The following is an 8,545-nucleotide window of genomic DNA, read 5'->3' as shown; positions in this document are numbered from 1 at the left end:
CTCCCCTCCAGCTCAGCATGGAAAAGAACACAAGCCCTGAGGAAGGGGGGAAGAACAAGAACGACTCAAACCAAGTTACTGAGGGACTAGTAACAAGTACCCATGCTCTGAGTTGAGAGCACATCTTTCCGCTGACAGTAGAGGGACCTGGGATAGCCTCACTAGACTAAAATTAGGTCTGTAAGCAGTTCCCCTTCCTCTCCTCTCCTCTGTCAGTTCTCTATTTGTGGCTTTCACATCAGAATTCTTCCATATCTTGTAGGGCTTATAAGAGGAGAAATTAAAACTTCCCAGTCTTTTAGGATTATTATCTAGGACTGCCCAAGTAATTAAGGTCACATTCATAATGCTGAATTAATCAGACACTAATCTAATTTAACATGCTATCAAGCATGTGAAACTTCACATATTTGATCTTACATTGCCAAGAAGTAAGAGTTCTTCGTGAGCACTAGAGACAGCAATACAGAAATCACTGTCAATGGTCTGCAGCCTTTTGCAGTACAGTAACTAAGCTCTTAGCTGTTTTTTGCCCAATGAATTGTGGAGAGCTTTCCCATCCTTCTGGGAAATAGGAAAAACCGTAAGAAGCACTGGTGGTATCCACTTGATTAAGACTGCATGGGCCACAGAATGGGTTATCAATGAATGAAAGTATTGCTTAGATTTGGTTGACACTTCAATTTTAAACCACTAGTGAACCTGAGGGAGACATTTCAATAAAGATAGCAGGATAATTAGGAGCAATATTAGAGTAAAAGTCTGAAGTTAAGTCTACAGTAAGCACACACATTTAGATTATGTTGAGCCTGCCTGGTATTGTGGAAGACAGCAACAGTGAACAGAACTAGCTAAATCTGGTTGCTCTTATTCTGCTATGTTCTCTAGCCATTTTTGGCACATTTTGCTTCCCAGTCTGCTTTCAATGTGGCAAAGCACAATGCATTTACCACATGGTAAACTTCTTTTGAGGAAGCCTGAACAGTAGTTTAACCCTCATAAAGAGAAGTCATAGCCTGAGGGTCTCAAAGTCGAGGGAAGCAGCAGAGATATTGGTAGGGAGAGGGGGATGTTGCCAAATAAAGAGTAAAATGGGGAAATAAAAAATTGTTCTTACTTGCACTTTAACTGTTCCAGCAACAACCATGTATTTAGAAGGTTTAGCAAAGAAAACTAGATGGGCCAGTAAGAAGAGGATTACTAGAAATACTGTTGAGCAGCAATATTTAAACGCACGCGCGCACACCTTGCAATTCAACAGGGTAAAAGACAGAAAATATTTTTTAAAAGGAGAGTCTCAGACTAAGAAATTCAAGATTTGCTTTGAATTGCTACAAGAAAGGAACAAGAAGCGAGAAACTGCAGGAACCAGAATCAACAAAAGGTTGATTAACCAAGAAAGATAATCAAGTCATCACAATTTTTGCTATGAAAAGCTTGTTCTTTGTCAGACAGATAAATGCTCCGCTTTCACAGCCCTTACAGGTGCATTGCAGCGAGGTTGCAGTTGCATCACACTTACAGTTGCAGCAAGATCACAATTGCATCGAGCCTGTAATTGCATCAAGCTTCTAACTGCATCCAGCAGATGTACCCAAACAGCTCGAGCTTTCTCCTCCCATTTTGTCAATGACTGCCTCTTTTCTATTGTATTTCCCCTTCCTCAATTTCATTTCTGAAATACTCCTTGCCTAACGACCACACACAACATCTGTGATGTTGAACTCAAAGACCAGGAGCTTTAATCTGACAGTCTTCTTAAACAATGTTTCCATCACAGGAAGCACCCAAAATACGGCAATTTTGTCAATAAACTTCGCAAGTTGCTTAGGTGTCCTTGAGTAAGGTAACGTAACTCTAAACTACATTATGAATTCTTAAAAGTGTTCTTTATGATGTCAACAGAAATCCATGGAAACTATGACTGTTCAGCCAGAAAATCCTAACGATACATTACCAAATAAGATGTGATTTAAAAGATTCATTTTCTATGGCAAGACTGTCAGCATTGATTCAGCTGCTGTTTTTGATGGCAAAGACTGGGATTTTCAAGCTCAAGCCTTAATTCAAAGAGAATAAAGTATTTTAAAGATAGTGAAAACTTAATGTGAATGTATCTTGATTATTCCTCATACCAGTTAATTCAGACTTTTTTTGCCAACAATCACAATCATTATTATTGGAAGAGTTTATTTAATAAGCAGTAAGAAACTCAAAGAGCAAGTTACAGTTTCATTGAACACTGCTCAGAGAATTGAAGAAGTCTGAAAGGGGATATCTGCCCTTTTTCTGTGCAGCTGTTTCCCAAGATGGGGTAAGGTCAGAAGGGTAGCAGAGGTCAAAGCATAAACAGGATCGCTACAGTTGTCATGGTGCTGATTGGATATGGTGTCTTTTAACTATTTCAATTACAAGATTTACCCTGAATTCTTAAAATAAAATAAATTTTAAAAAAAACACACCAGTGACACTTAACGTTAAAGCAATCCTCTCCAGTCTGCAAAACTGGACACTTGAGACTGGCTGTGATTGCTTAACAACAATGCATTTGGTGTAAGCAATATCCACGCAACATACTTCTGGAACGTAGCCTGCACACCAGATCACCTAACACACATCCTCCCACATCAGGGCACAGATCAGAGGAGAACTGTCACGTTGAGGTGGTAACCTTTTCTTAAGATCTCGTGCAGCACTGTTTCTCTTCTCCCCAGCTCCAGGAGCCCACACTTGGCAGTGCTGCTTGTGAGCAGGTCATAGATCCGTTGTGCAGGTGTATCTACTACAAAGGCTCCCAGAGCCTCAGATGGGCAGTGGCACCAGGCCACTTATCAGTGAGGTCCAAGAGTTTGTCAGTAGCCAAGATGAGGACAGACGGCAATTATCTAAGAATCTGGTTTAATGTGCTTCCACTACTTTCAGTTCCACTTGTTGAGAACGGTGCCCCAGCCTAAGGACGCAAAGTCCTCCAAGGTGGAGGCAAAGGCCAAGGCACTAACAGCCAAGGAAGGCTCTTGAAAACACCCACAGTTTCAAGGTCTGCACATTTCCTGCTTGTGAGAGGCCCAAGACTCAATCCGGTGGCTGCGAAGGCAGCCCAGGAACCCCTGCAAGAGCACCCTACAGCAGAATAAGCTTGAGCTAGGTATTGTTATGAAGTTCCCCTTGACTACAGAATCAACAATGAAAAAGAAACAAGATAATACCCTGACTTTCATCATTGACATCAAGACCAAGGCAAGCATAGGATTAAGAAGCTTTCAGGAAACTACACAATATTGACACAGTCAAGGTCACACATTGGTTACATCTGAAGTCTAGTTTGAAGACTTGTGGCCGTCTGGCCTAGTGTTTTAGTTGAGTCAGTGAGCTACATCCACAAAGGGGACCTGGGTGTCAAAATGTCTGATTTACTGTATCTGCTTAATAATTTTTTTTATTCAGACTAAGCATCCCTTAACACTGGAGGAGAATCAGAGGCTATTACAGGATATAATTCAGGATAAGTCCCATCAAAGTCAGCATATCAAGATAGAAACTACCTGTAAGAGGGCCCTGAAGGCACTAATAGGCCTTAGTGGCCCTGACCAGTCTCTCAGCTTGGGTCTCAAGCCCACTAACCATGGGTCCATTTAAGTTGGGCCGTTGGCCTGTGTCAGACCCTGGTTATCCTTATAGGGCCTGATCCCAACCTTGTGTTGCTGACTTCCATTTCTGGCTTCAACTCAGAGCTGTCATAGATTCATAGATTTCTAGGTTGGAAAAGACCTTAGAGATCATCGAGTCCAACCATCCCTAATCCCCATTAAACCATATCCTCAAGTAGCTCATCCACCCTATTCTTAAACACATCCAGGGATGGGGACTCAACCACCTCCCTGGGCAGCCTATTCCAGTGGCTGACAACCCTTTCAGAGAAGAAATACTTCCTAACATCCAACCTGAATCTCCCCTGACTAAGCTTATGCCCATTTCCTCTTGTTCTATCACCCATCACTAATGTAAAGAGCCCCTCCCCTACCTCCCCACCATCTTTTCTCAAGTATTTATAGGCTGTAATCAGGTCTCCCCTCAGCCTCCTCTTCTCCAGGCTAAACAGCCCCAACTCCCTCAGCCGCTCCTCATAAGTTTTATTTTCCAGCCCCTTGACCAGTTTGGTCGCCCTTCTTTGGACTCGCTCCAGGAGCTCAATATCTCTCTTAAAGCGAGGGGCCCAAAACTGGACACAATATTCCAGGTGCGGCCTCACCAGTGCCGAGTACAGGGGCAGGATCACTTCCCTGCTCCTGCTGGTCACACTATTCTTGATACACGCCAGTATCCCATTGGCCTTTTTGGCCACCTGGGCACACTGCTGGCTCATATCAAGCCGGTAGTCAACCAACACCCCCAGGTCCTTCTCCGCCAGGCAGCTCTCCAGCCACTCCTCCCCGAGCCTATAGCGATGCTTGGGGTTTTTATACCCCAAGTGAAGGACCCTGCACTTGGCCTTATTAAAGCTCATGCCATTGGCCTCAGCCCAATGATCCAGTCTGTTCAAATCCCTCTGAAGGGCCTCCCTACCCTCGAGTAGATCGACACAGCCTCCCAGCTTGGTGTCGTCCGCAAATTTACTGAGGGTACATTCAATCCCCTCATCCAGGTCATTGATAAAGATGTTAAACAGAACTGGACCCAGCACTGAGCCCTGGGGAACCCCACTGGTGACCGGCCTCCAGCCGGATTTAGCCCCATTTACCACCACTCTTTGGGCCCGGCCATCCAGCCAGTTTTTAACCCAAAGGAGGGTGTGCCTATCCAGGCCAGCAGTTACCAGTTTCTCCACCAGAACACTATGAGAAACTGTATCAAAGGCTTTACTGAGGTCCAGGAAAACCACATCCACAGCCCTTCCCTCGTCAACCAGGCGGGTCACCCTGTCATAGAAGGTGATCAGGTTTGATTGGCAAGACCTGCCTTTCATAAACCCATGTTGACTGGGCCTGATCACCTGGTTAACCTGTATGTGCTCATTAATAGCACTCAAGATAACCTGTTCCATGCCTTTGCCCGTCACCGAGGTCAGACTGACAGGCCTGTAGTTCCCCGGATCCTCCTTCCGCCCTTTTTTGTAAATGGGGGTAACATCCGCCAGCCTCCAGTCCAGCGGAACTTCCCCAGTGAGCCAAGACTGCCCAAAGATAATGGACAGGGGTTTGGCAATGACATCCGCCAGCTCTCTCAGGACTCTCGGGTGGATACCATCAGGCCCCATAGACTTGTGGGCATCCAGCCGAAGGAGCAGATCCTTGACCCGTTCCTCTTGGATCACAGGAGCTTCGATTTGCTCTCCCTCCCTGCACTCAGACACCGAAGGCCAGCTCACCTGGGAACTGCTGACCTTATTATTAAAGACTGAGGCAAAGAAGGCATTAAGGACCTCAGCCTTGTCTTCATCCCTAGTGACTAACGTACCCCCTGAGTCCAGTAGGGGCTGGAGGTGATCTTTAGCCCTCCTTTTGTTATTAATATATTTATAGAAAGACTTTTTGTTGTCCCTTACGGAGCTGGCTAGTCTAAGTTCCAATTGGGCTTTTGCCTCCCTGATTATCTCCCTGTAGTGTCCTATCACTACAGATTTGCTTGATGACCTAGACTCTTGGTTGAGGCTGCGCTCGGCCTGCCCTGCTCCCTCACCGGAGGCACTGGACAGGCCAGTGGGGCTCTGCCCTTCCAACCCCTGTCCTGGGGATGTTCCCTGTGAGAAATCATTGTAACACAGAACGAATAGTCAAATACAAGAATGATTTAGTGATCTGCTCAAAACACTTTTTTGTGGCATGGAACTTTCCAAGTACAGTAAACGCTGCAAGTTTCACATTACTGGATACAACTGCTCAAGTGCTAGGTTGTGGAAGAAAAATCAGGAGTTATGACTATCGTAACGTTAGATACCAATTCCGATGCAGAATTTTAAAAGCTATTTGCCACTACAGCACATCTCCTCTCCAGAGCCTACTAGCCTTGTGTCTACTAACCTTTTAAGGCTATGAAGATATCCAATATCGAAGTCCTAGAGGTGTGCAGAAGCAGAATTCTGTTTTGAAGATTATCTACAGGAAGGAGCTTTTATGAGGCCTCTCGCATAGTTATACACCAGTCATTGATCTTACCTCTCAGGATCCAGACCCAGATACTTCCTTGTGTACTATAAAACAATGAATTATTACACTAAGGGGAATATTTTCACAAGAGGAAGTGAAGTTACAGTATGTTAGTAAGCATATTACGCTTTTACCCATATTAATTGCCATTATTAAAAGGCCATGACTTCTTTCAGTTTGAGTGACCTGGATCTATAAAGCCACCAGCTGAGAGTTAGATAGAAACATGTGTCTTTGCAAAACATCAATTAGTCATAAAAACAATCAGAATAACTTCTCTTTAAGATAAATTTGAAAAGCTCACTCTGGATCCTGCTCTCCTGTCAAAACTTCTTTCATTTCCCTCTTAACACTGTCGCATTAAAATATATGGTTCACAAACCTCACGCTATTTATGAGAGAAGGAAAGCTTTCTACAATTTGACCTGTATCCTTTTCAGCCTTGTGGGAAAAAAACATCCCCCCTAATTCATGATCTTGCAAAAGAGATTGTCCTACATTATTCATTACATATTTGAGGGATAGTTTGACTTTCCCTTTCTGGCACTGGCTCTGTACTGGGTACCAAGGAATGGACAGGCATGCAGCATCATGGGACAGGATTTGTTCACTGTGCCAAACTTAATTTTGAATGGAGGAATTTGACTAGAAGGTATGAGTCTTGGTGCTTTAGTTCCCACAATTCTCACTGTTATTACTTACAAGAATGAAAGAATGAAAAAATCTTGTGACTACGAAACAGAAAGAAATGCATTTCCTGGTTTGTTCCTTTTGAATATGTTTGTAGTGCAAAACACTAGAGGCTATGAATTTCATTCCGGTAGCAACAGCTTTCACAAAGGCATCTGTTTCAGTTTGTCCTTACATTTGTAAAATTGTACCTGCAGTAGCTGCTGGGGCTTTCAGTCCTTCCTTGATAGCTGCCTGGTTGAGTTGATTCTGCTGTTTTTTCAGCTTAATCCAGAGTAAACTGCATGGTTCAGGGCAGGCAACACGCTTCAGTTCTAATGCAAAGCAGAGCAATCCATACCACATTTTAGTTACTGTCATAAAACTAGGTTATCACAGACACTACACATGATGAATGTTCACAGGAACAACACACAAAATTCTTCCAAGTTACCTGACAAAAACATGTTTTGACTTCACATAATATAGTTCACTAACATTTTAAAGACAGACTTGCATTTTTTTAACTTTTGCTTCTTTTGTCTTAACCTTTCAGCAAGATTTCAACATCAGCTTTCTATATGAGGCAAAAAAAGAATTCCATAGACTAGACATAACAGAACATTAAGGGAAGGTGAATAAAGCTATCGCAATAACTTCAGCACATGAGCGTTCCATCAGGAGTTCATTAAAAAAATAATAATTATGCAAATAGTTCTACTTGAGGAGACAAAACCAGTTAGAACCAATTGCCTTCCAGTGCAAAACAAACTTTTCAAAATTACTGTTGTATTAAAAAATTAGTATCAGATGGGAAAGGACATCAAGTTTACCTAGATGCTCTGAACTAAAGGTAGAAACAGAACAAATCTCTTCTACAGATATAGTCAGCTTAATTTTTAATCAGTCATTAAAAATACCATTTAAGAACTCATCCCTTTTAAACAGGTTAATAAAAAATTAAGCTTAGTGGGAAGTTCAGCATGCTTCATTGTACTCAAAAATAAAATGTTTCATGTTTTATATAATAGCTTTATTATCAAATAGTAAGAGACATTCAGTAATGATGTCATGCAGGTATCACAAAAAATTCCAAAAGGTCACCTAACAGCTCAAAATGCTTTGCAATTAAAAAACAAAGCTACATCTTCCTGAAATCCCAGTTTATTTCATGGTAGACACCGTTTTCCTGACAAAGTGTTACGGCTCCTCTTGGATGACCTGCTGGATTCCCTAAAGGAAAGAGTAGGCTAGTACAGTATTCCACAGGACAGTGCTTTTTTGCCATTTTCACAAGACCTTCCTTACTCTTCACAACTCTCAGAAGCAGTCCTCATAGGGTAGGAAACTGCCTGAGGCCGTTGGCAGCTGAAGATAAACACAGAAAGGAAAGGTTAAAAAAATGCAGAGGTTTTGCAAAGCGACAGAACTGTATTTTCAACCTTTTGAAGGTCTTCAGGCTTTTAGCCACCATGATGGGAACCCAGTCTATGGCTGAAACACAACAGGATTTTCAGTAACATAGCCTGATCCCATCTACACAGTGAAACTTACTCAGTGAAAGTGTCAAGTGTGATGGCATGATTCACATTAAAATCGAAACATAGTTCCTTCTTCGGTGTCAAGGTTCCACCAAAACATTGGCTTGGACAGTGTAGAAGGGATTCTACAACAGGATCTGTTATTGACCAGAAATTGAGACAAATCTTTAGAAAAGCCACTGGACAATAAGC

The sequence above is a fragment of the Tauraco erythrolophus genome, chromosome 6, assembly GCF_009769465.1.
Source record: "Tauraco erythrolophus isolate bTauEry1 chromosome 6, bTauEry1.pri, whole genome shotgun sequence".
NCBI classification, from domain to species: domain Eukaryota; kingdom Metazoa; phylum Chordata; class Aves; order Musophagiformes; family Musophagidae; genus Tauraco; species Tauraco erythrolophus.
The sequence above is the reverse complement of the archived record's forward strand: the minus strand, read 5'-3'. Positions refer to the sequence as shown.